We start from the raw sequence: 26,425 nt of genomic DNA, 5'->3' as shown, positions 1-26,425 counted from the left end.
GAGATTTAGCTCTGGAAAGCGATGTTGGTTTAAAACCGAAAACTCAGCCGATATGATAAACTGTTAACAAGCAAAGGGTATGTTTCGTCATTCAATACGTACACAGGCAGCAAAAGCCAGGCCCACCGTAACTCCAAAACTCTCCAGCTATGCTCAACCCCATCCAGACAGTGAGCACCCTGAAAGGGGGAGGCCTAATACAGCACTGTATACAATGGCCCCAGACTAAATGCTTTCTTTTCAAGGTCAAGAGCAAAGTGAAGATGTCCGCTTTTAACCCCTGGACAAGGATATGGATGTCCTCATGTCACTTCTAACTCAACACTGTGGGGGAAGTGTGGCAAGTGTGACAAGAAGAGAGAAAGAGGAAGAAGGAAGGAGAAAGGAAGGAAGGAACAAATGAAGGGGGAAGGAAAGAAAACAGAATCCTGACTTGAAAAGAAAAAGTGGAACTTTCTTGATCCGCAGATTGTGTGGAATTCTTTAGATGTAACAAGAAGTTCACAGCTCCCAGAACTCTAAGTGAATGACCAGGGTTTCAGAGCATAGGAACAAATACAAAAGTCAAGTTCATGTTTGCAGATTACCAACAAATGCTTCAGTTATTCAATATGCCATATACCAGCAACAAATAATCTACAAAAATTAACAATGCCATTCATAACAACATGAAAACCCAGTAAAAAGACACAGGAAAAAAAGCCAGACTTACATATTTAAATTGACCAATTAATATTGATGGGAACAGTGAGATAGATCATGGAAAGACATTCCATATTCAAGAACTGGAAAGCTCAATGGGTGCTCTGAAAAGTTGGTTCTCCACAATCCATCCATGGAGTCAACACAGCCACTATCAAAATCTTAGTAGAAAATTTTTTTTGATAAAAAATAGTAAATTTATCTTCATCTTTATATGGAAATGTTGTAGTATCTAGGATAACCAAAGAAATCTTTGGGGAAAACCTAAACTGGACAATTTATACTAACCAAGTTTAAATTTTAATATAAAGTGATTGCATGATACATGGTAAAGAAGGTTATAAGAATGGATGGACAGGTGATAAATTATATAGATAACCATTAATAGCTAGATGATGATGATAATAGATACATCTGAATTGAGAGCCCAGAAATCATTAAAGATGTGTACCAGCATATTTAGCTGTCAATTCATTTTTTTATAAAAGCACTAAGACAATTTAATGTTAAAATTATACTCCTTTTGAGAAATACTACAGGAAAATGATTCTGTGCCTATATGCAAATAAATCTCAATAAGTGAAGACTACCTCAGCCCGCCTGTAACAATGAATTCCAAATGGACCATAGATGTAGATGCTACAGCAACAGCTGTAAAACCTGTGGAAGGGAGTCTGGAAAACCTTACCTTAACCACATCGAGTTCCTAGGTATAACAGCAAAGCTATGCCACAGATGAACCCATTAACGACTGGAACTTAATTTAAAACTTCTAAGTAGACAGGAAAGAAAATAACAAGACTAACCAGAGAATCAGGAAAATAACTACGAGTCATATATCTAACAAAGGCCTTGTGCCTAGAGGATATAAATTTTAAACAGAGTGTCACGCCAGCAAGATGGCACAGTGGGTAAAGATAATTGTTACCAAGCCTGACAGCCTGCACTTGATTCCTGGAACCTACATGGTGGAAGAAGAAAACTAATTTTTGCAATGTGTCCTCCAGCCTCCACTCATGTACAATCACACACACACACACACACACACACACACACACACTCTCACACACACACGTAATTAAAAGGTAAAAATAAAAACCTGCCATATACGTGGCTAAAATAGGAATTAAAAACATGAGTACCACCACTAGCCCTTACACAAATGAAAATTAAATCACAAATTGAAACTGTGTACCAAGGGCCAGAGCTATGGCTCAGAGTTCAAATCCTCAGAACCCATGTAAGAAAATGTGTGGCTTCACGCATTCATAACCCCAGGGTCGTGGGGTTATTGGGGAGATGAGAGAACCACTGGGGCTTGCCGGCTACCAGCCTGTCTCCAGGTTAGAGAGATAGAAGTCAAAGAAGAGACAGAGCAGGACACTTGGCATTCTCTTCTGACCTCTGCATGCACACACAGGTACCCTGACCTGCAAACGTGCATGCACACATACCATACACCCATGTAAAAATGAGCAAATACGTTTAAAAAGAAATCTACAAACCCACTAGAGTGGCTGTGCTCAGTGGTTGTTGAAAAGTCTATAAAGAAACTAGAACCTTCACACTGTGCCATTGGGACTATAAACTTGGAGCATGATTTCACAATTTCTTAAAAAGTTGTGCTTCCGGCAGATGACCCAGCAGTTCCTTTCGTAGGGATTACACAAGAAAAATTTTAAATGCAGATCTACTCAATGACTTACGTGAATGATAATGAAAGTATTCTTCAAGGTATCCAATAACTAGAGACCATTTTCACTAACTGATGAATGGATGAACAGACTATGGTATAGCCATACAATTTTGAACACAGTTTAAGAGCAAAAGAGGAATAAAACAATGTAAATGGCCACGTGTACAAGTCTCAAAATCACTAACCCAACTGAAAAATGCTACAGGCAAGAGAGCACATATTGTATGATTCACTATATGTCATATCAGTAGAAAAGGCAGTTGTGGATCAATGGTAGACCACGTGACTAGGATTCAGAGAATCCTAGGTTTGACCCTTAGTCCAGGGGGTGGAAACAGGGGTGGCCTGAGGTAGGAACAGAGATCACGCAATCATGCAAAAGCATTCTGGGGGTCTACAGAAATGTCCGCAAGCTAGACGGTGATAATGGTGCAGAGCTATAAATTGTCCTAAGACCACTGAATTGATTGCACCCTTACAATGGATAGGCCATATGTTGTGGCATAATAAACCAGGCCTCCATAAACTTTAAGGAACAAAACTGAAGAGAAGACAAAAGCGATCTGGGAGAGATGGCTGGAAAGTTTCCATCCCAAAGGCAAAAGGAAAAATGACAATGGAAAAGACGGAAGAGAGCTTGTGCCAAATAAGACAAAGTGGAAAGGTCTGGCAGATGGGCATTCACACAGCCAGAAGGAGAGGAGGGAGATGGAACTAGACAAAGTACTGTTTGTGGAGATAATTGCCAAGAACAGTCCACAACTGACTCAAGAAGCTTTCCATGATTTCCCCAAGCAAGAGAAAGGAGGCAATGTGCTCGGAATATTCCAACAGAATGATGCCAGCAAAAACCCAAGAAAAAGAGTGTGCACAGAGGAGAAAGGTATACGCCTTTAGTGGTCCAACAATAAATTGACAGCTGGCTTCCCTATCAAAAAGAAAGGAAGGAGGGAAAAGGAGGAGGACGGAAGGAGGAGGAGTGGAGGATAAGGCAAAAAAATGATGACCAATGACAACTAAGGACAAGGAGGTTACATCTTTAAAACAATAAAAGAAATTGACAGTCCAGAGTTTTACATGCAGTAAAAACATGACTCAAAAATTAAGAACTCAACATAAAGAAATTTTCAAAAAATAAAATCAGAAATACTATGCAAGTGAGTTCTTCCACTAGTGAGAAGATGATCCCACGGGGAAGCATATACTCACATGCATGAATAAAGAGAAGTTACAAATAAAAATAAACTTTAGCTGCAACAATGACCCACCCAGTGATCCCAACCATCTCTGGAGCTGGTATCAGTGACAGACACGGAACAGAAGAAGGTCGGGAATCCTGTGGGACTGCCATGCTGTGGGAGCACTGCAGCAGCAGGGGTTAAAATGCTAACCTAGAGGGAACAAGGAGAAGAACAGGTGCCGGGATCAGCCCCTTACACAACAGGCAAAATAATACAGTAACGAGACAGGCAGCTAATAAGTGAACATGGAACAACCTGAATGACGCCTGACTAATCAAAAAGTACAAGGAGAAAGGGGGAGCAAAGGCAGAAGGGATGGTGAGAAATCAAATGGATGAAAACTAAAACCCAAACATGCTATTGGTTGCTGTCAACATAAATGGACCATTGGGTGCTCTGAAGATTGTCCGAAGAGATAGATAAACAATCTGCTGCTCATAAAAGAAACAGTAGTCAAAGAAGTCAAAAAAACAGAAAACTGCCATGCCATGCAAATACTGAACAAAGGGAGGCAAGTGTGTACTGATCAAACAGAGACTTTTGAGTCAAGAACCATTAGAAGACAGGCATTTCAGGACAGGAATCCAACACACCGGAAATGATTATATATGTATATAGCTAAATATGTATTAAATATGTATATCTCTAATAACAGAGTCTTGACTAGGTATGAAAATAATGGGATAAAGAGAAGAAATAGACACATTCATTATCACAGAAATTGCAAGTGAGAGATTTAGCTTAACTTCCTCAAAACTCAAAGAATAATCAGACCAAAGATGTTTGGTTACATCAGGACCCAACAAATAGATCCCTAGAAAACCCTCAAAAAATAAAACTGAAAATTAAGCAGTTAATGAGCAAATAGCCTCTAGGACAAAAAGAAAAGTAGAATGGTCATTTTAAAACACACTGAGCTAAACATACAACATAGAATAAACCCACTAAAATCTGTACATCTAAACAAACTAAGCAAAAGAGAGGACCCTAACTAAAATGTTCAATCCCCATCCTGAAAGGCAAAGAGGATGGACATCAGAAGAAAAAGAAAATACGAAACAACCTCGGAACCTGCTACAGAGGGCCTCTGAAAGCCAGAAGAAAACAGGAAACAACCTTGGAACCTGCCACAGAGGCCTCTGAAAGCCTCTGCAGTATAGACTGTCAAAGCAGATGCTGAGCCTGATGGACAACTATGGACAGAGTGAATGGAATTTTATGTAAGAAGTGGGAAATAGTAAGAACTGGAGGGGACGGGAACTCCACAAGGAGAGCAACAGAACAAGATAATTTGAACACAGGGAACTTCCCAGAGACTCATACTCCAACCAAGGACTATTTGTGGAGATAACCTAGAACCCCTGCACAGATGTAGCCCATGGCAGTTCAGTGTCCAAGTGGGTTACATAGTTATGGGAAGAGGGACTGCCTCTGACATAATCTGATTGGCCTGCTCGTTGATCACCTCCCCCTGAGGGGGGAGCAGCCTTACCAGGCCACAGTAGAGGACAATGCAGCCACTTTTGATGAGAACTGATAGACTAAGATCAGAAAGGAGAGGAGAACCTCCCCTATCAGTGGACTTGGGGAGTGGCATGCATGCAAAAAGGGGAGGGAGGGTGGAATCGGGAGGCGAGGAGGGAGGGGCTTATGGGGGGATACAAAATGAATAAAGTGTAAGTAATAAAAAATTAAAAAAAAAAACACTGAGCAGAAAAAAATAAAGACATGACATGAACACAGAAATGTTTCTTCACCATCCAGGCTCCGAAAGAAAGCTCAGAGCTCTGCATGGATAAAGAGACCAGGTACACAGCATGCTTGCAGAGCTAGAGACGATAATGAACCAGACACAGAAATTAACAAATAAGAAAACAACCACACAAAGGGAGATATCAGACAGGAGAAATGGTAAAAATAGGCTCAGTGAGAAAATAACAAATGTGATAGGCTCTCACGCTAGACTGAACAAGGGCAAAGAGGCACAGACCGTCAATGCCAGGGATGAAAGGCACCTCGTGCTTCTCTGCTAAGCTTGAGATGGTCTTGTTAGCAACTTGTATGCAGGGATTCGAAGATGTAATCAAGTGGCAAACTCCCTTCAAAGGAGAAATCAGCCACACAATTAAGGAAACACAGAATGTACAATCTACATCACTCCCTGGGGAGATTTAAACTTCTTTTACCAAGAAAACTCTAGAACAAATGGCCTCAATACTGATCTATTTTATACATTTCAGGGAGAGCTAAGACAAAACTTTCCAAGAGAACTGGACAAAAAAAAAAAAAAAACAAAAAAACACATACATCCCAGGTAATTGTACAAAAAGCTGCACATCCCCAAACCAGTCATGCGGTGGGGTGGGATAGCATAAAAGGCCAATCCCTCCCCCAACAAACAAAACACATAAATGATAGCAGCCCAGTTGGACTGATGACAGAGTGAAAACTGTTCCTTGCATCCTTTGCTCCCACTGTGGTTGACTCGTGGACAAATGGAGGAGAAACAGTGTGATGATGGTAATGCATGCAGGAAAGCGTTTGCTGAAACTCAGCCCCTGCTCACCATCAGAGTACTGATCAAATTAGAAACAAGAGTATTTAATCAAATAAAAATAATACTTATACACAGTGGCACACCTAAAACACTCCGCTTTCCCTTGAAATAAAGAAACAAACAAAGGGTGTAAGCACTGGATAAGAACAAAATAAAACACCAGATTCGCTGTGCAAGATGATACACACACCAAAAACGCAAGTGATTCAGGAACCATCAATATTGAGCAGTGAGTTAACAAAAATCCCTAGATTCAAGGCAAACTGACAAAAGGCTTTTATATTTACACACACAAGCAGAACAATTAGAAAGCAAAACCTTTACAGATGTGATTCAGAGAAAAAGGATCAATGTCATGAAAAATGTGCAGTAATGCTGTGAGAACTTAAGAGAAATCAAAAGAAATCAAATGGCTTCACTGGAAGAAGACTCAGTAATGCAAAGATCATCAACACTCCCAAACAGAACACACATTCAGAGCAATGTCAATCAAAACTTCAGCTGGTGAGTGTGTGTGTGTGTGTGTGTGTGTGTGTGTGTGTGTGTGCATGTGTGTAAAGTAACATGGCAATTCTAAATGCCATACATTAGAAATAGGTTAAAAGGAAACCAAAAAGAAAAAAATGAGTATTCTAGCTGATAATGGTGATACAAACAGTTTTATTAGCAACACAGACCAAAAAGACAGAATATAGAGGGAAGAAAGAAGTCCAATAAACCTATGAGAAGAAAGCTATTGCAATTTGCTGGGGAAAGAATGTTTTCAATAAGTAATCCTAAATCAACAGGTATTTATGTATGTAAACACCATCATCACCCTAACTCACCTTCACACTACACACACAAAATCAATTCCAAGTGATTATGGAGTTATGAAAAAGTCAAATTCTAAAACTTCTTGACAGCCCAGGAGAATATCTTTGAAAGCTTGAGGCAATCAAAAAGTGCTCAAGATATGGCCCTAAAGGAAAGATTCATAATTGGAACTCACAAAAGTAAACACTTACGTACATCAAAATAACTACAAGATTAAAAAGCCAGTGTATAAGAGAAAACATTTGTAAACACGTATCTCCCAAGGATTTCCAACTGGAAAATATGAAGAACTTCATAAAACTTATTCAAAAGAAAACAAAAGCTGTTAAAGAAAAAAAAACTTTTTTAATGAACAATCAAAATCTTAACTAGCATTCCATAGAAGAGGTTATCAAATACATGAAAAAGTATTCGGTATCATTTATTGGGAAACCACAAGAAGACCCTTACCTTCCTTTCACTCTCCACTATGAACAGCAATCCAAAATGTGGATGAGAAAAGTTTCCATCACAATTCTGGGCTTGCATGTGGCATGGCCACTTTGGTCAACTGTTCAGCACCAAGGCTAAATTGTACCTGTGACCTATGACCTTTCCTCTACTAGCAGATGCTCAACCTGTAGCATACACATCTAAGTATGGGAATGTCCACAGGCCATGTGTGGTGGTGTGTGCCTTTAAGCCCAGAACTTAATAGGCTGAAACAAAAGGATCATGAGTACAAGGCCATGCTGGGCTCCAAAATGGAACCCTGTCTCACATGTATGTGTGTTGTGTGTGTGTATATATATACATATATATGTATACATATGAGATATAGATACTCATGGTAGCACTATTTACATTGAAAAACTAGAACTTCCAAATGTACATCATAGATTCTGAAAAAGGTGATATGCAAATATGAAACACTATACAGAGATGATGCTATTTGTAAAAGCTCTAAAATAAGCAAGACTATTCTATAGCTCTGGGATTGACGCTATTGGCAATCTTTTTCAGGATTTTTATTTTATGTGTATGAGTTTTTTCCCCTGCATGTAAGTATGATCACCACATGTGTGCCCAGTGTCCAAGGAGGTCAGAAGAGGATACCCAGTGCTTTCGAACTGGAGTTACAGGTGGTTCTGAGCCACCCTGTGGAAGCTGAGACCCAGCCCAGGTCCTCTACAAAGCCTAAAAGTGCTTTGCACTGATGAGCCATGTCTCTAATCCCAGGGACTGGTAATCTTTTAGGACAGATAATTATTGGAAAAGGCAAAGGAAGTGCTTATAGGTATTTCAGTATTTGGGGTGTGAAGAATAGTAACATAGGAGTTCATTGTGTGGAAATAGACTTCTCTGTGTGCACGTTGACCTCTAATAATGAAATTTCGCTAAAAACAAATGCCTTCCTAACTATGTCTCAGTACAACACATGTGACACCCAACAGGCTCAAAATGTCATGACTTTGATGAGGTTTTTCTAAAACCCAAACCTGAGCTTTTACTTCCCGTGTCAAATATCTTAAGATCTTCCCGGCTTGACCCTGGCCTCTCACCAGCCACGTTGGTTACCACTGTTTAATCCCCTCCCTAACTCTACTCTTCTTGCCACATTCTCTACACTAATTCAAAACAGTTCCCTTCCTACCTCTCCTGCCACTTTCCCAACCATGTGTGTCTCCTCTTCCCTAGATTATCCTTCACTCAGCACAGATGCCAAGCATCCCAAATCTTTAAAATGCCTCTGGACTGTCTTCCACAACCATCATACCCCCACAGAGCCACATCCTAGTGCAATGGGGAGACGCTTGGCCATAGCCTCTCTGACCCCGGATGGTGGGGCTGTATCTGATTTGTTCATTTATGGGTCAAAGGTGCCTGTCACAACTGCACATATGGATAATCAGATTAACTGAATAAATAAAATTAGAAGAATCCCTGGCCACACCTACTTAAGAATTTTCCTTGGCTCTAAGGTGTGGGATCGTCACATGAGCTGCGTACGTTTTCTATTTTCTGAGGTCACTTTATCTGGCAGAGAAATCAACCATGACCCAGAGTTAGCCATCAAACCAGTGAAATTTACTACAGACCAAAGAATAATGGAACCTTAGTCGGGGTATAATTCTGAGCTCTAAAACATTTTAAGTATTTTCTAATTATGGCCCAATATGGAAATTAAGAAAAAAAATGGTTAAAGATTTCATGCTCTTCCATCATTCCGTAAAGACAGAGAAAGAAAACATTGAATTCATCTTATTGCCAGTTCCTTACCCAAATGGTGTCATTCGTTAGTGTGGTACATTCCTAATGTCTCATTATGACACATAAGGTTTATCTCAAATGAATACCAAAAAAAAAAAAAAAAATACATATATATCTTCTTTTTTTAATTAAATATTTTAAATCATCTTTTGTTTGTATTCGGTAGGATATGCTGAGTCACTTTGCCACTCATGCATCGTCACCAGAGAGGGATCACAACAATGTCAAGTTTCAGTGAGTTTCCGTAATTCTAATTACAATGTTATCCTTCTCGAGGATCCAATCCTCTGGTAGATTCCCCCTGAAAATGTCTTCCTCCTACTGATATCTGCCTTGCACTGGCTCCGCTGCCAGAATCACCAAGAGCAGGAAATACGAATCTGAGCATCTGAAGAAAGGCCTGGCGATTTGACCTTGAGAGACGTTTTCGCTGGAATGGGCAACGGCTCAGCCAGCAAAGAGCTTGCCACGCAAACATGAGGACCTGAGCCTGGGTCCCCAGCACGCACGTAAGAGGCCAGGCCTGTGGGAACGTGCTTGCAATCTCAGTGCTGGGGATGTGGAGAGAGGGGGTCTGGAGCTTTCTAGCAAGCCAGCTTTTCCAAACTGGTATGCTCAGGTTCAACGAGAAATCCTGTCCTGAAAAATACGATGGAAATGGATTGGGGAAGACGCTTGATGTCACACGTGCACATATGTAGACACACATATGCCACAGACAAAAATAGTCAATTAGCAAAATAAAGAGAAATGCTGCCCCACTGGGACACAGCTCAGAAGTAAAAATGCTCAACTATTATGCGTAAGGCCCTACATTCAATTTCCAGAACCTCAAAGGCAAAGAAATGCTTCCTGTCCACCATAATCATTTCCTCGGCCCTGCTACATATATCTGTCTTCTATTTGTGATGGTAGGGCAACTCTGAACGGAAAGCTAAGTGCACAGGCGCATCCGGCAACTTGTTTACTGATGTTTCTCCTGGTACTTGGGGAGTCATCCAAGTGCCAGGTCACTGAGTGCTCTTTGGTGCCAGGCTGTGAACCTCATACCGAGGATCATGAGCAGACAGACATTGCTTTCACCCTCCGGACACTCACAGACCCATGAAGATATTATCAATTTCTTTTACTCACATAAATACAGAACTATAACAGTAACAATGCAGCACCTCTCGCTTGCACCACTGTGACTGGCTCTGAAAAGTCTCCCCATCACCACTCTTGCCCTTTTGACTATCCATTCACTACATGGAAAGTTACTGCCATGTCTCTCTGTCTCCATCTGTGCTTTCTCTTGGTCCTGAAGTCTTTTGAACGAGGAAAACAAGAGTACCAGATTTTAAATTCAAAGAAATTGTGCTGAAAAGAGACTGTAGGTATCCCAGGTAGAACGAGAGGACCAGTTAGAAGATTCCTAAACTAAAATACAAGGGAAAGGGCAGTAGGTGGTAGCAGAATGGTAGTGGGAGACAAGAGAATGATAGCACTTGATGGCTAAGTCGGCAAACCAGGCTTAGTCAGAGACACTTTTTATTGGTATCCACTGTGGAGGAGCCGAGTAACCTTCCACCCCAATATTATCGTGAATAAAGACCCCTAACAATGTGAACTGACTCAGTGACTTCCAATGATTCTAGTTGGTATGTTATTATTTTGATCATCAGATGTCTCTGAAAATACCCCCTACTTATTAACACGTGGGTTGCAGTGTCTACACTTTCCAAGAAGGAGTAAAGAAAAGAAGAGAGTCCAGGTCGGCTGCAAAGTTAGTCTAAACAACTGAACAAATGAAGTAACCATTTCCTAAACTGGTAGAGAAAGGGGCTGAACGTGCATAGTGTCACATAATCAGCACTCTGTTTCCTGTATGGCTCACCAGAAGTACCAAGAGTAGACAAAGGGCGTAGAGGCAAGGGCAGAGTTCCCCGATAGAAACTATTGGCATATTAAGGTCATGAGGTGAAGGGGGATTATCTAAAAATTGGGGTCAGACCAGAAAGGGGAGGATCCAAACACCAGAGTTGAGTCAAGTGCAGTGTTTTCAAGATTTGAGGACATGCACAGGGGGTGCTGAGGAAGAGGGCAGCAGTGTGGATGGAGAATCAAAACAGACAGGTACCCCAGAGGCCACTGGGCTGCCTTCATTGTTGTTCAGTCAATATTCGCTCTCCTTCCTTGCCCCGTGGTGGACAGAAGATGCCTCCCCACAGTACTCATGCTAGGCCTGGCTGTGTGGACCTCTGGCCAATAGGAATGCTAACGAGTACAATAAAAAAAGGAACCTCCAATGTGCCTCCGTGGCTTGGCTTTCCTCTTTTACTCCTATAAACTGCCACAGCAAGGACATTCCAGGATGCCTGCAGTCCCTTCAGCTTGAGTCCTAGAACCAATACACAGGCAGCAGATCTAACACAACCCACAGCCCGGAATCAATGCCAGATGAGTCACAGTCTGGCGCACAGCCACCAACCAAGCTCACCTTTTGGCTGAAATACAGTTGGCCTATCCCAATGAGCCAAACAGTCAATGCAAGCTACTGGGTTCAAAGGAGTTGGTACCACAGCACCAGTAAGGAATAGTGAACCCCAACTGAAGGAAATCTTCAATGAAGAAATCGACCAGTTATCAGAAGTTACAGGGAAGGGAGCAGTTGGCAGCACTTCTAGCAGGACTGGGCATATAAACACCTCACTAGAACAGGTTCAAGAGCAGAAGGAGAAAGAGAGGAGGGAGCAGTGTCTAAAAGCTTTGTTATACATGAGAGGAGAGAAATGATACAGACACTGAAGAAATACGCGGTGGTCAGGAAAGAGTTAAGATAGCCATGTCACGGGTCATAATGTTCAATTTGAAACTGATGGACACAATTCAGAGTCTGAGAGACAGTGATATGTATACAGAGACGGTGAGACTGATGCGCTGACCAGAGCCTGTGAAGTGGTCTGTGGGTGAGACAGTCTACAGAGGATGAGGAAGGAGGAGGTGACCCAGGGCAGAGGAGAGTAAAGGAAGACACAAAATGTTTATCTAGGACAGCCAGCTTTGAGCAGACTGGGAAAATGGGGCAGGATGACCAACTGTAGCTGACGTCACACAGAAATTAGGTCTTCACAATTGCACTCAGTTACATACGATGAGACAATCAACATAAGCTTATCGTACTGTACCCCCCCCCAACTAACATAGCTGTTAGAAATAAGAAAAAACTGAGATAGCTCTTAGGAAAATAATCCAAAGCATGGGCTATTTGGATCTAATGAGATGACTTTAGAATACCTCTGCATCCAATCAGAAATCATGAGAACTACGATAGAACTACAGGCGAGAAAAGTACAGACCCAGCTGAGTGAAAGGTATCTGCAACGGCGGTGCCATAGCCTGAAGCAGGAGAAAGAACTGTGAAGAATAATTTTGAAAACATCTAGGGCTCCATCATTCAACATGGCCACCACTAACTGGGCTCCTGAGTTCCTGGCAGGTGCTATGTGCAACTAAGTTGATTCTGTTTTAATCAACTTTACATTTAGGAACTAGAGTCACGAATATAACGTGACAAATATAACTTTACTCTTTAGGGAGGAGTATATTTAATTTTGCCTCCTGAAATACCAATCCAGATGTTCTAGAAATGTAAACTATGCACCAGATTTTAAAACTGAAAAAGAACAGCATTCATTACCTCATTAACCACTCTGTATTGACTACATGTTGAAATTATGATGAATCTTTGGGTACACTGGCTTTAAAACCTATTATAAAAACTACTTTCCAAAATGTGGCTATCAAAATTTACAAGAACATATTGGACAGTGCTGTTCTAAGTCTTAAAAGAAAAAAAAAAATACGGTCTGAAAGCATGGCTCTCAGCTACCTGCTGCTATGGTGACTATAACAGACAGGTGGTCCATCAAAGTCACAAGAAGAATTATCCATGATGGATGCAATCCAGGCACAACTCCCAACTTTTACATCTGTGACCAACGAGCAGGTACATTCTGAGGGAGAATGGTCACACAGCAGCCTCAGCACAGAGTGGTGTGGAAGCTAAAGCTTACCTGTTCACTTCTGTTCACTTCCTCCTACGTGAGTAAGAGACTTTACAATCTAGAGAGAGTTGGAGAGACGTTGAAAGAAACAGGTCCCAGGGTTCAAGGGACGACTCAGTGGTTAAGAGTACTTGTTGTTCTTACAGAGGACCTGGGTTCAACTGCCAGCACCCACATGATGGCTTACAATCATGTATAACTTCTGTTCCAGAATACCCGGTGCCGCCTCTGACCTCCTCAGACATCAGGCATACATGTGGTGCCTAGACATACACGAAGACAGAATGCTCCCACACATAAAAATAAAATAAGTCTTTTATTTAGAAAAGGAAACAGATTTCTATTAATACTTTTTGCTCTATGAATGATTGTCACATTTTTAAGGACAAACCGACAGCTTAGATTCTAATTTAAAATGTGTGATAGATTGTAGACATGTGATTGATTTAGATTGAAATGCTTAAGAGTGTTTCATTAAGTCTAGACAATATTAATTTTGTAAGTGATAGAATATTCAAAAGAACTTGAAGTAGTCTTCAGGAAGCCTTTACTTACTGGAGTCAGAAATTTGCCCAACAATTATCTGATTCCTTAAAATAAAAATTCGGGTATATTAAACTTATATATGAATGTAAAATAGTTAAGGTTTTGAAATGAAGCTGATAATTTGAAGAAATCAGTCTCTACATTTTTAATCAAAGAGAAGTCAAAGAAAGATTGACTGTAATTTGCTTACATTTACCAGATATATAAGCAGAGCTGAACTTACAGGTCTGAAGAAAACCATTTCTATTGTTTCCCTGTGATGAGTTACCTATTAAGTTTCCTTTCTGATCATAAAATTACCTTTAATAATAATAATAATCAGATGCTTTCCAAATGTGAATTCAATTAATCCTTAGAAAAACTACCACGTGATAGTAGTCTCCCCGTTTTGCAAGTTAGTTATCTGAGTACATTCATATTGCTAGAACAAATTTCTGTCAAACTGACTGGCTTATATATAAGCAACAGAAATTTTCTTGTCATGATTCTGGAAGCTAGAAGCCCAGGACCAAGGCATTGGAGCTTGACTGTCTGGTGAGAACCCTCTTGCTGGTGCATGGGCGGTACCTTCCCATTGGGTCCACAGATGGGGAGAAGATTAACAAGCCCTCTGAGGACCGATTCTATTCATGAGATTTCTGCTAATCACTTCCCAAAGGCCCAATGCCATCCTCGCCTCAGGAATCAGGATTTCAACTTGGGAAGTTGTAGGGAGAACAAGAGTAGTTAGGCCACTGCAATAAGAAATGAAGGCTCATGAAGGAGCTTCCTCAAGATCGCAAAGCCACAAAAATGGCACAGCCAGGATTCAAATTCAAGCCATCTTCGCAGACTGTTCTTGCATATATAAAAAAAAAAAAAGTTTTAATAGGCAGTTTAGAGTGTAACCAAGTTTCTGGCTCCTCTTTTTTTCCATAATTATAAAGTTTTCTTGAGAAATTCCAAGAAAACCCCATTGTGTACTTGGACGACCCAGACAGAAACTATTCTTAAGACTTCTAACTTCAACCCTGACCTTCACCATTGTAAAACAAGGAACTTCCTCCATGCAGCTCTGAGCATAAACCTCTGAGTGCCCTTTAGAAGACCCTAGCCTGGAGTGCACAGCAGTTTCGGAGTGGTTTTCGCTTATTTTCTTTTTTAATTGTTTAGATTTATTTGTTTTATCTTTTGTTTTGCCTGCATGTGTATCTGTGTACTGCATGCATGCCTGGTGCTTGTGGAAGTCAGAAGAGGGCATCAGGATCCCCTGGAACTGGAGTTACAGACAGTCATGAGCCACCAAAGCTCAGTCCTCTCTAAGAGCAGCCAGTGTTCCCAACCTCTGAGCCATCTCTCCAGCCCCAGTTTTCTTTTCTTTGCCTTTTTCTTTCCTTTTCTTTTACTTTTTCCTGTGCTATCCCATATAGCCCTTTCCAAAATAATTCCCAATCTAGGACCCAGTATTAAAAAAAACTCTAAAAACATAGTTTATGATAAGTCCTCTCCCTCCTTCTGCTCCCAGACCCCACATGTCCCCTGTAGCCATTGCAAAGTGACACCTTTCTCTTGCCTACCTCCTGAGGACTGCATAATTCAAGGTGAGTATGCCTGCTGTTCTCAATCCGCGCACTAGTCTGCCCCAAGCGCCAGCTCTTTCAGAATGTAAGCATAACTTCATTGCACCTTCCCTGCAGCAGGAAGACATTCTCGGGGCCGCTAGCAATTAACAACGCCATCATAGTCAGCTTGAGGTGGAGAGTGAGCCACACACACCATGCTTTTCCCATTTACTAACTCCATGTCATGTTGGATAAACTGTCAGCAGTTTACAGTTAAGGAGACAAGGGTTACAAGTGGAGATCAGAAGAGAGGGCTTACGTAGTATGCTTAGGAAGGTCCCTGGCACCAAGTAAGGGCTCAATAAATAAAAGCTAAGGTAGTATTTACCATTAAAAATACCTACAAAACTATGGATAATTGCTGCTTTTATAGATACCTGTCCTTTATTTAACCCCACATGTCATACAGCTTAAAGAATAAGGGCCCCTGGATTTGGAACTCTTAATCATTCTTCTTTTGAGAACAAGAGAACATGTGTTATGGGGTGGAGAAGCAGATGGATACAACATGAACATTCAAAAGACAAGTGTAAATTGTGAACGACTCATTTTCTGCTCCCTTTGACTAGAAGAACAATCAAAGACTTGATGCCATAAAACTAAGCCAGCTACTGTTTTCTTTCTCTTACCTACTGAATTTTAAGGAACAGGGCTCATAACCCAAGTTGAAAAGTAATTTTTGATTTCTTACGATATAATTCAAATAACTAAAACGTCAACTACTATAATGCCCTTGAAACACATTTCAAACTTCAGGAAACTGAGCTAACATTACAAGGAACCTGAGCCAGCTCCTTCTAGCCTTAGAACGATACTGACTTTGGAACCAGATCGAAACATCCATCATAAGTTTACTTGATATGGAAAGTATTTGGAGCCTCTAATTAGCAAAAGCAGATCTCTGCCGGCCTTATGTTTGGTCCTGGGAACACATAAGACCTGGTTCTTGCTCTTAGGCAGTTGACAGTGTTTTTGTCTTTGTTTTGTTTTAACATAGCCTATAAAGTTCTTAGAGCAAGAAGGCAAAGAGAATTCTGTCAAAAAAGAGAGAGTGAGAAAGAAGTACCACATAGCCCTTAGGACTCAGCTCAGTACGGAACAGGTGATCCAAAGTGAGGCCCCTCAAAAGACAGTGAGAATGACACACATTTCTGTGGCACATTTATGTGAATCCAGCAAAGCCAGCACCAGGGAAAATATATTCTTAGAATATGAATTCACATAATAAATGAAACATCAAACCCCTTCAGAAGTTTCTCTTTTAATCAATTAATGTATTCTAGATCCTATGAAGAGAATACTAACAGAGCCAAGCATGGTGACTTCTGCTAACAGAGCCAAGCATGGAAACACCTGCTAAAAGAGCCAAGCATAGTGACATATGCCTATAATCCCAGAACTAAGAAGGCTGAGGCAGGAGGAACATGAGTTCGAGGTCAATTTTAGTTTCGTGGTTTCAGCTCGTGACTGGCCTAGCCTGGACTACAGGGTGAGCCTTTCTTTCAAAACCTAACAAAAATAACTGAGTATGGTGGTGCATGCCTTGAATGTCAGCATTCCGAGGCAGAGGTAGGCAGATCTCTGTGAGTTTGAAGCCAGCGTGGTCTACATAGTCAGTTCTGGGATAGCAAAAGTAACTTAGAAACCCTGTCCCCCCAAAAATGAAACAGTAAGTGAATTAAATTTTCAATCATGGAGTAGAGGAAAAATTTAGCTCACACCTATAATCTCAGTGCTCAAGAGGCTGAGGCAGTTCAGCCTGGGCACTTGTTCTAGGATACAGTGGACTATACATTTAGCTCCAGGCCAGTTTGGGCTACAAAGTGAGACCCTGTATCAGTCCCATCATCTTCCAAAAGAAAATAATGCTGGCACACATCATGATACACCATGAAGAAACGTATCTTGTTCTATGGCTTCAGGTTTTGTTTCTTCATATGAACGAGATGGGAAAAAATAAGAAAAGTTATCCAAGAATAATAACTAGTGCCATTATTTCTACACTTTGCATATATTGCCAAACAGAAAATAAAGCTTGATGCCTTGCTTGACATACAGCTCAAAATCTGATAGATTTTGGTTCTCCTTTAAGTCAACATAACAGAGAAAACCCATCTGCATCATCAGTCACAAAATAAGGGCAATGACCAGTGCCTGTGTCCTAAGGTTCATGTGTAGCTATAACGAGCTCACATTGTAACATGCTTAGCATAGTACCAGGCACTAGCACTGGTTGATACTGATTGGCTGGCTGAAAGACTGATTGGTTAACTGAATGATTAAAAAAACTGAATGATTAAAAAAAAAAAAAAGCAGACGGAAATCCAAGTGACTGCATTCAAACAGGGGCTTAGAAAATCAATGTATAGCCAGAGAAAACACCAGATAAGATTGCAGAGAAGCCCTTACCCATCGATTTATAATTCAAGAGCTTGAGTAAATACCTGCTCTTCAGTAGAACTATACCTGACATATCACATCGAGATCAAGCTGTGTGAAGCACCATGTTTGGCTGGAATGACTATAGTTAGCCATTAGGGAAGACAGCTGACGAGCAGTCAATACTCAGAACACAGCCCTTTGAAATGCACCCAACATTTCAGAAAAGCACGTAGTTTACAGACCCACTGTGACCTGGAGTATCTAGCTCTCATAACTGACCAAGTGGATGCCATGGCCTATATGGGAGGGGGGAAATGTATTTTCAGGCCTTCATGCATGTTTTTCAATGTTCGAAAGTACACAAAAGCCAAAATGTACATTTTAGTCACAGTGGGAAAGTGGGTCTCAGCCACCAGGACCAGCGGCCCTGGTGTGAGAGAGTCTAGCCTTGGAAACCTTAAGTAAATGACCTTTGTTAGTTGTCAGGGCATCTAGACCATGAAGTATTAAGATGTTTAGAGCCTCCATAGCCTTTCCTTGCTGCTCCCTGAACACTGTGCTCTGAGGGCCTGAGTGTGAATGGATGTCCTTTTTACTCTTTGAACCCTCACCTTCCATTTTTGGTGTTCCACTTTTGACTGATTTTAAGGGAAAAAGCAGGAATGTAGCATAAGATACTTGAACATGAGGTTGGAGAGATGGCTCAGCGGTTAAGAGCACTGGCTGCTCTTCCAGACCGGGGTTCAGTTCCCAGCACCCACATGGCAGCTCAAAACTGTCTGTAACTCCAGTTCTAAGGAATCCAACACCCTCACACAGACATACATGCAGGCAAAACACTAATTTACTTAAAATTAAAATAAATACATTTAAAAAAAATACTTGCGGATGTGTGATGTGTGTGATAAAAGTACCCCAACAGAAACCCATGGGCTCTTTGTCCACCATAGCACCATTCTCAAGCTGGAGAATGAGGCCTGTGATGTAGGGTTTGTTGTTAATCCACATCATCAACACACACTGAGTTTCTAATATTTTTCTGGTTGAACTACAAATTAGCCACATTTTACAAAGACGTTCTGAGGGTATTAGTATCTTTTAGAAATCAGTATGGGCTTAAGTGGTAACCTTCTCCCTGAAAAACGAAGAGGGCGGCAAAGTAAAACAACACAGGCGTAGGCTGGGGTGACACAGTGAGTGAAAAAATAAATTAAAAATAAAAATAAAAAAAAAACAAAAAATAAAAAATAAAATCAAAGAAATAATCAGAGCATGTATAAAACAAATACACTTCAACCAAAGAGTCCCATCTATAAGAAGGAAGTACTTGAGACACACTTGTTCACTGTGTCTGAATCTATACTACGTAAGTGCTACATGTAGCTAGAAGGTAAGAGAAAGCAGTCATTTTCTCTGACTACACTTCTGTCTCACAAAGACAGACATACACATTTTCCACGCAGCCCTCAGGGTTTGCAAAGTGGCTTTATAGTATCGTATCTTTACTTGACTCAGCACTAAACTGGAATATGCCCACAATAGTTTTTTCACCTTTATCAATCATTACTAATAATCCATGCCACCAAACACCTCTTCTTCCTGCCACCGTGGCCAGCGTCTCCCCACCTGTTCTCAGCACCGTGGTTATGATCAATACACGCTGGGCACAGCAGGTCAGGAAATGACATATTGTATTTATAGCATTTTTGCCTCAAGGTCTCAGGGTCAACCCTCCAGCCGCATATCTAAGCCTAAGTGTTCGGGCAATGAAGTCATTAAAAACCTATCATCCTTCAGCAATGTGATTTTATAAATGCTACAGCACATTGCTCTAGATGCTGAATTGCCAAGCACTGATCATGCTATCACAGCGCAACCAGAAACTGCAAGAGAATGATGACCCAGAAACAGCAAACGGAGGCTCAGTGGCTTTAGGCTGCCAGGAAGGCTTTATGGTTACAGACAACCGACTTTCAGCCACACAACGATAATGTCAAGTCGTAGTTAAAGGAGATTCCTTGGCTTGCTTTGGCATCTTCGGGCACATTTAAAGGACAGGACTCATCAGGTGGGGCAACCATACCACCAATTACCAGACTGTATTTTACAACTTAGACCAAAAATGAAGGCCAGTTGTACTTTGCAAAATTCAGACTGTTAAACCAGGATGTGCAGGAAAAATACTGGCACCCTTGGGAACCCTGGAGAGCCATGACCGGTCTTTCACACCTAAGGGCGTGCTTGCATCCCCCAAGTGGCCGATCCAAGTCAAGGCCCAAAGGTACGCTTTGCATTTCCTACTGCAACAGTATGGCTGTCCCCGTGTGACTTTCCCATAGCACCCGGTGACAACTTACTCTCCAGAAAGCCAGTGATACACGTAAACATGACATCAGACTTTTTGTAAGTAAACCAATACAATTAAGCGGTGCGTTCAACCCGTGCGTTTCTTTTTCTATTTTCTGGATTTATTTTGGGAAGGAAGAAAAAAATGATGCTGTTTTGAAGATGCTAAACTATTGGATCTTGTGCCTGTGCAGGCTGTCACGGACACACAAACAGGGGCCCTTATCTTGCTATATAACATGAAGCAGCCCAATGCTTCAACACTCTAACTAATTGCGAGCCACAACTGCCAAGGCTACAATTCCCGGTGTGGGTTTCATATAGCTACACGTACAGAGTCCTTGTACTTGAACATTAGGATTGCTGACAAAGAGCTAAATAAAGCTGCACTCCTGGTACCTTAGAAAGAACTCACATTCTATTTTCAGTACAAACCAAGCAACTACATTCTGTGACTATATAATGCGCCTTCATTTTTGATAGTCTGACTGCCTTTCCGGCTGAAATGAGAAAATGCTGATTTTTCTCCCCTGCTTATCTTCTCAAACCCGATCTACTTCATCTTAATCAGGCTGGTGTTTCATTACCTTCATCAGAGAGTATTTAGCAGAGCGTCTGTGAGACACTCTGCAGGTAAAACTCAGTTTAAAAACAAGCCCAATTGTGGAATAATTTGAGAATTACTGCAACTCAAATCCTTTAGTTTCCAACAGTCTTATAATGAAGTGGCATTACCCAAAATTGCTGGCACATGAGAAGAGGCTTAGGAACCCAGCACTCGGCAAGCTAACAGGTGTTGGAATCCCAAAGAAAGAGGAGGAATATTAGGTAATCACTCTGTAGCTATAATACCCAGAATTCTAATCAACTTAACCACAGCTCAAAATGATCCTCGATACCGTTTCTTTGACTATAACATCAGCTAACAACAACAACAACAAAATACAGTTCCTTTCTTTCCATTAAACGTTCTCTAACTAACCTGCTTAGACAAGATTTTTCTAAGTTGGGTTATACAACTTAATCAGGTGGATAGTTTCCCACTTATCAACATAGCATGTCCCCAAGACAAATAACATCAGCACGTGTATGGTTTCCTTAACTGATCACCTGTAACCCTGAAAAAACACACACACACACACAAAAACCGCGTGTTTTCCTTCTCTCACAATAGTAGATACCATTTCTACTACTTCCCTAAAAGTGCTCACTATCACATTTTAAATTCTATTCTTCGTGTCTGCCACAAACTATCGTGAAATGATCTGCTGGCTTGGGGGCACTGAAAAGGAGTGGTACCCACAACTTGAGCAGTTCCCTATGCAGCACCCCAATGCCCTTGGCAACTGCCTCTGAGTCCTTCCCAGCACAGTAAACACTGATGCAAGCACTGCTTAGGTACCTGCCTCCGGGAGGGCTTTGGATGGATGGCTCTCTTGCATAAAAGCGCAAGGCATTTTCCACTAGCCTAAAGCTTGAACACAGTATCTTCCAAACACAATAGCAACGGTGTCTTTCGTTGCCAAGTACCTTCTCGACAAGGTATTGGTCCAGCTAACAGCCCTGGGTACTCTTTTTTTTCCAACATGCAGTTCCAGGTTCAGATTCAAAACCCAAAGGAACTTCAGAAACCACTTCTAAACGTGTGGACCACAAGCGTCAGAATGAGCTGACTTTTCTGAAATTTGTTTTAAATTTAAAAAAAAAAAAAAATCTCTTATTTGCTCCTAACACTTCCTATCCTATTCTGTAAGGAATTAACCGTGAAACACGAAAGTCCTGGGGGAATTTTGTTTCCCTCTTTTCCTCCTAAAATCATCAAAGGCAAAGGAGAGAGGAGGGAGAAAAGAGGAGAGAGATACCCCAGCAGGTTGGGTATGGCTCTGCCCTCCCCTCAACTTGGTCAGGACAGATCAGGTGGTGTCGAGGGCTCTCCCCTGCAGCCCGGCGCGCGGCCCGAAGTTTGCTGCGGGTGCCGGGCGCGCGGGGCTCCGGGAGGCCGTGGCGGTGAGTGGCATCAGGGACAGCCTCGCAGGGCGTCCGGTGCATCCCCGCGGCGGGCCGACCCCAAGCTCCGGGGACCCTACCCGGGCGGCGGACTGGCGCGCGCCTTACCTGGCCAGCGGCGGCGGGGGCGGCGGGAGGACGGACGGGAGGATCGATGGGAGGATCGAGAGCCACTCCGGCGGCGGCGCGGGGGATTGAGGGAGGCGCGGCGGAGGAGGAGCTCGGGAGCCGCGGGCGGGCGGGCCGCTTTGTCTCCACGGCGCACAGCCGACCCTACGTCACCATGGCAACCGCCAGGGCCGGGGCCGGCCGGGAGTCTGAACCCCCGCGGCACCAGGGTCCGGGACCCTCACGGCCCACGCCCTTCTTCTCAGCAGTTGGGCTGTATGGAGAAGACAAGGACCCCCCACCCCACCCCACCCCGAGCCACCGCCAGCGGAGACACTCCCGGACTCTCTCGAGTCCCTTGCCACAGAGACAGGAAGGCTCCAGAGAGCCCTCAGCCCGGAGGCAGATCTTATTGCAGCGCACGCACTGCTTTGCCTTCTCACTATGGACGTTCCAAAGCCCTAAGGTCCCCCTTCGCCGGCACGCCTTTCTCCTACGGAGCTGTGCCCTCAAAAAGGAAATTAGCTTAAGGGAGGAGAAAGGATGATACAAAGTGATAAACTATTGAGCAACTGGTACCCGGAGCTCCCATTCCGGCTGCCGCAGCAGGCGCCAAGCTGCCAACAGAGAACGACACCCCTCTTCCTCCTCCTCCCTTCATCTCCACCACCATCATCACCACTACCAGCGAGCTTTGCCTCCTCTGGATCTCCTGGTCTCCCACCAATCAAGCCAGACCCCTGGCTTGCCGGGGGCTTCCATAGGAAGGGAAAGGGGCCCTTCACTTCCGATTACAAACACAGAGTGCTAAACCACAACTTTCACACACGGGCCGCAGAGTGAATCTGAGATGCCACCACGTTGCTTGGGGATTGGTTCTGAAGCATCTACCGTGGACACCAAGTAACTGTGCCACCGACTGACCGTGGCACTTAGAAAAAGGAACTGGGCTCCTTCGGCACAGTCTAGGCATCCTCCGCCTGAGGAAATTTTTGGAGGAAGAGGGAAAAGTACTAGCAGGCCTTGGGGTCATGCTTCCTTTAAAGGACAGAGCTGGAGAGCAGCTCCCCTGGGTGAGTCATCCCTCCGTACTGTTTTCTTGAAAGTTCAGAGACTGAATCCAAATTCTACAGAATCTTCCTTCCCACCTCTGTGAGCAGGGCACTTATTTCCTGGCATTTGTGAATCACCAAAGGAGTATCAATAACACACTTTCCCCCTGGAGAGCTATCGTCTTATGGGCTGAAAAGGGCACACCAAAACAATGGTATTACCAATCGAGGCCGTGTGTACTAACTAATGAAAATGGAAGGTCCATGTGACGTAATAAAATGAAAACATTTCATTCCTAAGGGCGCTTGGCTACTGTTTTTTGTTTGTTTGTTTGTTGTGGGAAGATCAGTGCTTCCAGATGAAGTAAAAAGAAATAAATTTTTCGAACTAGCCATTAGGTCATTTGGAGACAAGTATCAAAACTCAAAGCGCATGTTCGTTTACTCCCACAGATCTGAATCTAAGAAATGTTACACAGCAACTCGGAAATGTGTAATGAGATCCATGCCAGATCGGACAGCCCGAACTCTCCTACCAACAAAAATTTAAAACAACTTGTATGCTGACCAACAGTGATCTGGTCAATTTTTGGTACAGTTGCACTTGTAATACTATGTACCCACCAAACATAATAAACCATACAATAAATTACATACTCAGTTTCCCATAGACAGAACAATGCTATGCCTGCACCCTCGCACCATAGTTTATGTGAGATTGTTTTGCTGCTGTTACTATGAGTGACTATATTACTCTGCTTCCAGTCATCAAAACCCTCAAAGAAAAATGTGTGCATAGGGTGAACCTTTCTGCACAGACTTTCTCCGCAGCTATCCAGAACAGACAGTGTTGTGGTTGCGGTAAAGGTTCCCACCCACCTCTCCACGAAAACCCCTTGGAAGAAGGTTGGTCTACAAAGCAAAGGCATTGAGAGATTTCAGGACCTTTAAGAGTCGAGGCCTAACTGGCAGACGACTGGTCATGACTGCCCTTCACAGAGGGATTGATGCCCCTGCAGGGCAGACCCAGCAGGAGTGGATTAGAGTGTAGCTCTTGCGTCCTGTCTCACTGTAGCGTGTCATCTCTCTTGCACGTGCTCTTGCCAGAAACTAGTGCCAGCACCGCACTCGGCAAAACCTTAGACCCAAATAAACCTCTTTTCTTTGTAAAGTTCCCAGCCTTGGATATTTTGTTATGGCGATACAAAATGAGCTAAGACAGACAAGTGAACAAGAGGAAGAGAGAAAAGACAGGAGACTGGGCAGGAAGGGGCGGTGCGTGAGAGCAGGAAGGGAACAGGAGTAGGGGCCTAAAAACTAGAGTAAGCATTGAAAGAATTGATGCTATCAAACACAATTCAGCATTGTTTAGATTCTTGGTGGTTGTTTCGCTAAATGAGCATTCATTAATTGTCAAAGAATTCAAAACAGAGATTCTTTATAAACTCATAAATATCAAAAACATTCTTGAGCCAATAAAATATTGCCTTGACGGGAGACTGAATATTCATGAACCTATATATTATTGTCTTGATTGGAGCGTAAATACAGAAGAAAGAAGAGTCATGTAGAGGCCAATGCTACCTTCAGATAGCAGGCATTTAGAAGTATCTGCACTGGATCCCTGCTTAGAGACTTCCTGAGGAACCTGGTTCTGCCTTCAGGCGTGAGAGAGTCTTCCAGCCTAGGCTTCCTTTTCCTCTGGTGTCCTTAAGACATGTACAGGAGCCATGTAAGACAGGTATACAAATTAATCAAACATTTACTAATTATAAATTGCAACTAATTTTCAAAAATAATTCTTTAATATATGTAATTTTCCTTTTATTAGAGACAAAAGCAAAGTTATATACTAATGAGATGGATGTGCTTTTTTTTCATAAAGAATTAAATCTCACCTGAATGCCATAAGAAGTGGCACTTCTTTAATGTTGTTCCGAGTTGACTGGTATTTTCTTTTTATAACCATCGGTATTGAGAACACCACCTCACAGAAACGCGTAACACTAAACAGCAGAAGTATGTTCAGAGCCATTTCAGAAATGGTCATAAATTCGTTCTGTCTTACTCCCAAGCCAAAATTCACTGGGTGACATTTTTAATGAATTCAAATAGCAAAGAGCAATTTTAAACTCAAACATCCACATCCTGGCAGGATACAACCTCAACTCATGCTTATCCTAAACTCACATGCTAAGGGATGACATCAGGGAAATATCTGAAGTCTCTGTCTTCGCTGTTGAAATCACTATGTTTCTAGAGGAGCAGAGAATCTTGTTAATAGCATGCAATCGTTTCGAATCCAAGCTGAGCAGTCTTTGTTGGCACAGTGTTCGCAGAGCCAAGGCTGCGGTGGTATTGGTATATTGAGATGGTGGTGCCAGCAACACCTTGGATTCGTTCGGGGCTTCGTTTTGAATTAAGTTTTGGTAATTAGCACTTCAGAGCCTTTTACTGTGACCCTTCCCTTCAGTTACAGGGTCATAGTATAGTTTAAGAACCTTTGGTCTAGATGTTCATATTTATCTGGGAGACTTAGCTTTATCCTAAGCTCTGCCTCCATTCCATCTCTTTGACCAAATTAAAAAGTTGTGAGGAAATTATCATTCCACACTGTGCCTGCTTTCCTGCTGGGCGGGAAAGGGGGTAGCTTTAATCCAGTTATCCAACCTGAAAGTGAAGGGACGTCGATAGGACATTAAAATGATTCTTCGGGATTGGAGAGACAGCGAAGCCATTAAGAGCACTTGCTGCTATTCCAGAGGACCTGAGTTCAGTTCCCACCACCCACATCTGGCGGACGACAACCACCATCAGAGGCCAGAAGGGCATCTGATGCTCTCTTCTGGCCTCCCTGGGCACACATACACAGCATTTATACACACATATATATATATACATACACGCCCATAAAAATAAATCTTTATATGTGTGCTGTGACTGCTGGGATGGCTGGTTGTCAACTGGACCACACCTGGAATCCCAAGCAGCAGGGAACTCCTGTGAGGAATCCTCTTGGTGGGATTATCCAAAGCAGAAAGGCCCACCGTAAGTACTAGCCGCACCTTTGGGGGG

The 26,425-nt window shown here is 42.4% G+C and overlaps 1 protein-coding gene across 1 annotated transcript in view; it reads right to left on the bottom strand.

Moving 5' to 3' along the window:
• Nucleotides 1-22,349, bottom strand: part of Rnf182 (ring finger protein 182) — a 55,805-nt gene extending 33,456 nt beyond the window's left edge. The window contains exon 1 of the mRNA XM_055595177.1: nt 22,299-22,349. The gene's annotated coding sequence lies outside the window, so the exon portion shown is untranslated. The remainder of the gene's footprint in view (nt 1-22,298) is intronic.
• Nucleotides 22,350-26,425: the final 4,076 nt, after the last annotated feature.

The sequence above is a fragment of the Psammomys obesus genome, unplaced genomic scaffold, assembly GCF_907164565.1.
Source record: "Psammomys obesus unplaced genomic scaffold, mPsaObe1.curated_primary_1811, whole genome shotgun sequence".
In the NCBI taxonomy this organism is placed as follows: domain Eukaryota; kingdom Metazoa; phylum Chordata; class Mammalia; order Rodentia; family Muridae; genus Psammomys; species Psammomys obesus.
This window is presented reverse-complemented; position numbering and strand designations above follow the sequence as displayed.